This window comes from Triticum dicoccoides, chromosome 7B, assembly GCF_002162155.2.
Source record: "Triticum dicoccoides isolate Atlit2015 ecotype Zavitan chromosome 7B, WEW_v2.0, whole genome shotgun sequence".
NCBI classification, from domain to species: domain Eukaryota; kingdom Viridiplantae; phylum Streptophyta; class Magnoliopsida; order Poales; family Poaceae; genus Triticum; species Triticum dicoccoides.
The window spans coordinates 693,128,058-693,135,941 of record NC_041393.1 but is presented as its reverse complement, the minus strand read 5'-3'; the positions used below and the strand labels follow the sequence as shown (position 1 = coordinate 693,135,941).

Sequence of the window (7,884 nt, the reverse complement as noted above, 5' to 3'; positions counted from 1 at the left end):
TGTTGATGGAGGGAATGAAGATCTAGCTCGTGTGAACACCGGATCAGGTTCACACAATCTCGACGCCACCCTACCTGGCGCGCCAAAGATGTCGGGGGAAACTGACCCACGAACACCTATGGGGCCGGCGGACCGGGCCCCTTTCGGTTCGGCGGGGGGTGGAGGTCGCACGAAGAGCAGATCGAGGCGAAGCACACGAGCGGTTTACCCAGCTTCGGAGCTCTCCGGAGAGATAATACTCCTACTGCTGCTTGTCTGGCTATGTTATCTTGTGCTCTTGCTCTCGAGAGAGCGTGGTGTCTTTCTGGTTTACAAATGAGTCGAAGCCACCGAACTTCCGAACCTCCGCTACGTTGCGCATGGGCCTCCTTTTATATGCTAAAGGGGTCACCGACAGGTGGCAACGCAGAGAAGGGCACAAATGTAAAAAGTGAGGTGGTTGGTACAGTTACTTGTATAGTGCACCCTACCTAACTCTGACGGCAGGGGACAAGGGCATTAAATGCCTGTCTAAGTCGTCCAAACAGTGCCGAAAAGGACCGTTAGGGGCGCCACCGTTTGCCACGATGGCGATCTTGTCAGCTTCGCATGCCACTGCGCACCGCTGGTTGCACAGCCTCCCGCCACGCGCGCCTGGAGTGGCCCCCAGAGCGACACGTTGGTGGATGCGCTGGAGCGTGGGCACAGAGTGGCCGCCTGCCGCGGCAAGCGCCTTGCCGCTGCTGCTATCTTGTCGGGCCCGGAGGCTTGTCGCTCACCGGGCTTCGAGGTACCTTGGTTAGTCTTCCCGGCAAGCTCCTCTTGCCGGGGCCTTGTTGCCTTGTCGGAGCGCGTGGCGCGTCGCGGCAAGTTCCTTGGAGTGCCTCGGTTGGCCTTCCCGGCAAGCTCCTCTTGCCGGGGCCTTGTATCCTGAGCTTAAATACTTTGTTCTTGAATGGCTCCAAGGGAACCTTGGAGGGTCTTGGCGTTCGCCCGGCAAGCCTTGCCGTGGGGCGCTGCAACTGCCCGTGCACAAGTTCGGGGTACTAGGGTACCCCTATTCTAGTACACTGACAGCTTCTTAATTTTAAGTTTAGTCGATCTAAATCCCAATAACATTAGCTTTTGAATCAAGACAAAATCAAATCTGGTTTATGTCTATAGGAAATTATAAATTGGCCTCTCAATAGAGAAGACCAAAAATAAACTTGCATACCTACACACCCGTGCATCCGCATGGGAAACATTTATTTTGTATGGCATTGTTAGCTTTAGAATTGGTTGGAATTAAATCTCAGAACCAAAACCCATGGTTAAAGTAATACATGCTCAAAGTATACTTGAAATGGATGTTTATGTCATGTTAGACCATCACCGATTTTAGGAGTTTATATTCAATATTGGATCAATAATCTTACGGTGAGTCACATTGGTCATAGTTGTACCATATATATACAAAATGACAGTTCATTGCAGATATTACACATTGTGATATGATTCCTTTGATTCAATGACCATTTTTGTATCCGTATAGTACATGTATACTAAAGTTATACATCATGAGAAGTTTCTGAATATAAAACTAACATATCTCTTGGTTTCACTAATCACATGGCAGAAAAATATAGCAGCATGGATAAAATGATCTGCATTCCTCAATAATACTTCCGTTAGTTCCAGTAAGATACAAAATAGTGTAGTGCAATTTTTATTTGACCACCATGAATTAACATGCATATTTGAGTTGCTTGCCTTCCCAAGGAACTTGAAGAAATCCACAAAATTCTTTTCGATGACCTTCTTCACGGTTTACTCAATCAATCACAACGCCATCACATTGTGGTGTGCTTCTCCTAGCTCTCGACATCAACCTTCTTCAAAGCATCATAATATTGTTCTTCGTGGACAAAGACAGCACCATGGGCACCAGTTGCTCATTAACGCACATGTAATCATGGCAGTGGAACACATATGATGATACGGATTATAAGAACATAAGAGTGTAGCCCCCGTGATACCTTGACAGCAGAAACTTGTCAAGTAAGAGAGAATACCTTTGCAATAACAACTTTCTTCCTAATGTAATTGCAATGTTCAAATATATATTGTTTACTAAGGCCTCAAACATATGTTAGTTGCAGGTAACCAAATAAGTTATCAACTGCTCAGACTTGGTTACTGAAAGCCCAAGCATTGTTATGTGCCTAACGTAATGTCAATGTTCAAATATATATTGTTTATTGAGGCCTCAAAAATATGTTAGTTGCAGGTACCAAATAAGTTATCAACTGGTCAGACTTGGTTACTGAAAGCCCAAGCATTGATTACACTCGACACAACTTAGCACACATGGGCATGAGTCGCACAAAGATTTTCAAGCTACAATTTTCAAGATATGTAGCGGGCTTGGCCCCACATAACAGAATATCATAGAATAAATGATACCTCTGAGAAAGCAAATTGAGGTAAGAGACAATATTTAGTACTGCAGAAATATGCACTCAGCATGCCCATAAAACATATGCCATTCTTAGCCGTGCATAATTTGTGTAGGATGACAATAAAAACTCACCAAGAATAATACTAATTAATTCAGCAAAGAAGGAGCGATCAACTCATTTTTTTCTCTGGAGTCAGTATCAACATTATGCCAGTCAAAAGAGATAGTTAGTCTTCAAAGAACACAATGATATATTATGTACTACGAACTTCTAGATTTAATAATGGAGTACACCTACGTAAAAGAGGATAATTATAACATTCTTATTTTCTTCAAACTAATATAATATAAACTTGTGCACAAAGAAAATAATTTGAACATTTCATTCAGGTGCTCTTATAAAGAAATCTGACGGTGATGAATCGACTCAGGCTCCTCGACTCAGGCTCCAACTAGCACATTTATTTACCTGTATCCGCCCAGCCACTCTGGTCGTGTGATGAATGAAATAAGCGACCGGAAGGCTGAGATGCTTAGATGATTGAATGATTAGTTGCTCATTAACTTAATTTATGCAAAAACATCCAGATTCTTCAAATCATTGTGTATTCTGTAGTATTATTTCCCCTAGAAATCTAACAAACATGCACACGTGTAGGCTTCTTTCTTCTCTGAAAATCGGAAACATACACACGAATGCTTGTAGATATGAATTTTAGACATGTTAAGTAAAAAAACCTAGTCATACGTGTTTTGATAGAAAATATGAAATCTACATTGCCAATTGCAAACAACACAATATTTCTGCCAAACCTGAAATCTTGGGGCAAGCGTAGTACTCTACTGCACGCACAAACATAAATTGGCTTGAACCATGTCATGCAAATTGCCAACACAAAATTATGATTTTCTTTATCTATTGTGTGCTTACCAGGTTCACTATCGTCAAAATATTGTCGCCCTCCTCAAAAGATGCGTCTGCAGGGGAATCCACTGGGACCCATAACCTGCTCCTTGTCCTGGTACGGGGTGCTCCTATCGTTCTACAGTCAGATGTTCAGAACATGGTTGAGATACACGACTGGGCGACGTCAAAACAGAAGTTCTGTCACAGCCGGAGGCATAGTTTTGTGCTAGTTGGAGCCTGAGTCGAGGACTATTGACGGTGCTAACCTGCTAGTGAATTGGACAGAAAACATTACATTAAAGATTCTTCTGATTGTCTAATTGCTTCACCTTGATGAACTGAAAAGAAAGGATTAACAGAGAAGGTATTAATTCATAACTGAGACCAAGACCAAGACGACATATCCAGCTTGGAGCAGCCAACCATTGGAGGCAGGGGGCTATACAATTAGATTTGTTTTTTTCCTTTGAATTACATGGAAGTTTCCATTACATGAAAAATAGTAGAACTCTCAAATTTGAGAAATCCACGAACCTTTTTATAGATGAGAGATCAACATCAAGGATTCGACTTGTCCAGCATGATGTATTATCATATTTTCATATAAAGGAGATGGCATCAATGAGTTACCTCTATAGACAGTCACACTTACGCGAGGCACCGATCTGAAGCTTATGGTGTGGCGATTGATGTTCTGCATGATTACTTCATCTTGCTAATGGAATCTTAGATATGTAAGGGCATACCTTGTTGGCCTGCTGGTTGTGGAGGACAAAAAGAAATAGCAAGGTGGAGTTGCGCTCTTAAGGAGTCGATGATATGCCACGCCCATGAGATCAGAAGAAGGCGCATGGAGGCATGGACGGGAGAAGGCCTCGAGGAAGGAGAGGAGCGCTTGGCAACCTGGATTCCTTGTTGAGATAATCTGGCGAGAGGTGGAGAGCAAGCGTGCGCATGGGACTATCTAATGGCAGGGGAATCTTTATTTGACGGTAGATCGTATAGTAGGACTCCAATATTTTCTTGTTGGATTACATGTTGTATAGTAATTGGACTCTTGAGAGAGATGCTTGCTAGATTTATTTTATAACTACGTGGGAGATAAAGGGAGTTGGTTCACGTGAGAGAGAGAGAGATCCTAAGTTTTTTTCTTTATATGAGTCAATCTACACCTTGTATAGTAATTGGACTCTTGAGGAATATGCGTGCTAGATTTATTTTAGAGCTACGTGGGAGATAGAGGGAGTTGGTTCACGTGAGAGAGAGATCCTTAGTTTTTTCTTTATATGAGTCAATCTACACCGTAATAATTCGGTCCCACCACATGAACGGCTCCTAAAATCTAATTAACGTGGTAATTTCTAAGGAGTCTAGAATCAGTATAGGTATAGATAAGATATAAGATAGTGTTAAAGAATTTATGAGTTCTCAAAAGAATTTCAATGCTTTGATTGAATAAAAATTGCATAAGATTGATGATTTGGCTAGGAACGTGGATAGAATTTCTCTTGATGTTGATTTTTTGAAACTTAGATCTATTCTACCTAAGAATGATATCAATGAGTCTCTCAAAGCAATGACAATTTTCATTGAGGAGTGCCAAGAAAGAACCGCTAGGATGCGTGCTAAAAAAGATTGGTTTGTGAAAGCGTGTTCTTCTAGTTTTCATGATAATAAGGATAAGGATCTAAAAGTGATTGATGTGACTCCTATTGAATCTTTGTTTTCCAATATGTATCTTGATAAAGACTAGATCATTGACGGTGCGCGTTGCCGCACCCGTATTTTTGTGCAATAAATATATGGATGCTCACACATGAAACATAATTTTTTTTCAACATAAGTATCTTATTAGTTAGTAATGGAGATAAATATTATATATATTCAGTAAAAAAATGTTCAGATGCACAAAGTGGCTTTGGATGACAACAAACAATCTACTTAGTAAATAAATATAACTAATCAGTATTGTCGAGATGGAAAATAAGCAGCGTCACAAATAATCATGCAGCAATCCACATAAATTGTCATCATAGATTGTATACATACTGCATTAACAAAATCTTCACAGACCTCCCAAAGACGCCATGTCTGACATGTCATATAACAGGTAACTGCTTCTCATTAATTATACATGCATTGTTTCATATATATAGTAGCGGAAATGCCTTCAGGCAAAAGCGAGCTTATAACATTTAAATCAGATATTGAAGTAGAATAGGTTGTAGAAGCTTTTAATAAGCATTTGCAATACCTTCTAAAGCAAACTCCATTGATTCTTCATATAAACAAAATGTATAACAATAATATTTGGGATAAACTTTGAGGAAAAAATTGTGTATATTATAAGTATTGCTTAATGTAAGCAAACATCTTATACTGCTACCAGAACTTGAAGGCATTGTGAAGATTAGATGAACATACTGTTTAGAAACTACAAAAATAACTTAGAAGTCATCTGAGCAACAACCAAAATGTTCCCGTGGATAGCTAAAAAATTATTATGGAGACAAGAAATTCCTCTAGTACCTATTTAGTTTGTTTGATAACTGAGACTTTCCACTTGGCATCCAATGGCAGTATAGAGACATGCCAGAAATAGTGCAGCAACGCTACAATATTCTGGAGTTGCAGAACAAACAATAATTTAGTTACCAGTCCCTCTTCATTGTGTAATTGCATTGAGCACTCAGAGTTACCAGAAGAAGAATCAGAATGGTGGAAACTTTGATGAAACCTGGGAGATCAATAAATTAACAGTGTGAGCATCATGACCAAATAATCAAATTCAAGATTGACAAAGAGATAACACAAACCAATAATCAATATCTCCTACCATGAATGCGGTAGTTGCTCTCCGGCCAGTCATGAGTGCAAGCTGGGAGAGGAGAGAACTCAAGGCTCAAGAATAGGAATTTCTGTCCATTGATGGTCGCCGCATCCCTAGACGGAGCAGGCTGGTCTTGTAGCTTCATTTCATCATCATTGGCTGGGAGACCCCACAGAGGCACCGCCCGATGGACTTTCGCTCTTATGGCAGCCGACAACATTATGCCTCTAATTGGTTGTAGCACAATTACGGAATTACCTCATAACTTCCAATTTTTGCAACATAAGAAATGAGAAATGAAGATATGAAAATTAATTAAATTTATAAGTATGACATTTTACTTCAAATGGATATTATAATAGATAATACCAAAAACATATACATGCACACATACGCCCAGGAATTAGAAAGATTCAGAACAGGGTCAAGAAACACATCCATGAAGTTGAATAAAATAGTTCAGCATAAATCCATCGTGAAACCAGTCATAGAAAGCACACCACGAGTACGCAACGAGGACCAAGCTAAGACATCCACTGAAGAAATATAGGACCAATAGAACTAATGGCAGAGTGTAATACATGTGCTAATCAAAACTAACTATTACATGACTTGATCCATGCATGAACTTCTAACCAATAAGATTCTCGAGGAAGCTTCCCTGATTGCTAATTTCTTGGTACCTGCTTCGCCTTGCTGTGGATGCCGCCCTAGTCATCGACCGTTGCTCAATGCAGAAAAAGGTTGGAGGGATGGTTGAGAGAGATAATCGCTAGCACGACAACAAAATATCAATCCCTAGCTCCTTCTAGGACATTCGAGAGGCTGATAAGTAGAGAGAGAAAAGTAGTGTCGACCTACCCTATCCTATTGCCGGCGTCCAGTTGCCGATCCGCATCATCTTGGCCATCGCCGCCCAGCATCGCCAACTCGTCCTTCTGGATGAAGTGAGATCTCCATTCTTTGATAAATTTGGGTTGCAAATTTCATTAGCACATGACAAATCATAGTAGCGTCAGTGCCCATTTTCTTATTTGGTTTTGCAGGTTCATGTTGTCCCTACCCATATATTCAGAAAGGTCATTAACATTTCCAAATCTTGGATATAGAGGGGTGGGGTGCTGCAGAGATTAACCTGCACATTGGCTTCCAGTCTTCCACGCGCAGTCGGTTGGCGTCCTCCCCTGTCTCGTTCACCTCACCTCCTCGAGGTTTCTCTTGTGGTCGCCTTCGGCCTCGACAACCTATGAGGGCGCTTCTTCCTGCGATGGGGCGGCGGCGGCAGGCTCGGATACATCGTCTTCGTGCACGGTAGTGATGCACATGCTCAGCCTCTCCTCTTCTTCTTCGATTTGACCATCTCTGAGACCAAATCGAGTAGGCTATTCGTAGAAAATAGGGGATGCACAGAAGGAGGAGAGGTACACAAACCTGTTACCTGTAGATGATGGAGGAAGTGACTCCCGCCGCTGCCGCCGCCATCCCCTTGATCCTTCTTTCGTGCGAGATTTGCAGATCTAGAAGGGCAGCGATCTCAGTGGATACACTTCGCATGTGCTTGGCAATCCGTTTGGCCCGCCGTTGCCATTGCTAGCACTCTCTCTCTCTCTCTCTCTCTCTCTCTCTCTCTCTCTCTTGGTGACGACAATAGTGGCGACGCATTTGAGGGATCCAGGATGTGGAGTCAAGGTGCGTGCGGGAAGGTGAGGGAAGTGGCTGCCTGGGTGG

At 41.8% G+C, this 7,884-nt stretch overlaps 1 long non-coding RNA gene across 1 annotated transcript; it reads right to left on the bottom strand.

Moving 5' to 3' along the window:
- Window positions 1-5,896: 5,896 nt before the first annotated feature.
- Window positions 5,897-6,268, bottom strand: LOC119341248. The gene is made up of 3 exons (XR_005164996.1): window positions 6,163-6,268; window positions 6,026-6,063; window positions 5,897-5,948 (listed from the first exon to the last, which is right to left on the bottom strand). It is a non-coding gene; the product is annotated as an uncharacterized LOC119341248 (long non-coding RNA).
- Window positions 6,269-7,884: the final 1,616 nt, after the last annotated feature.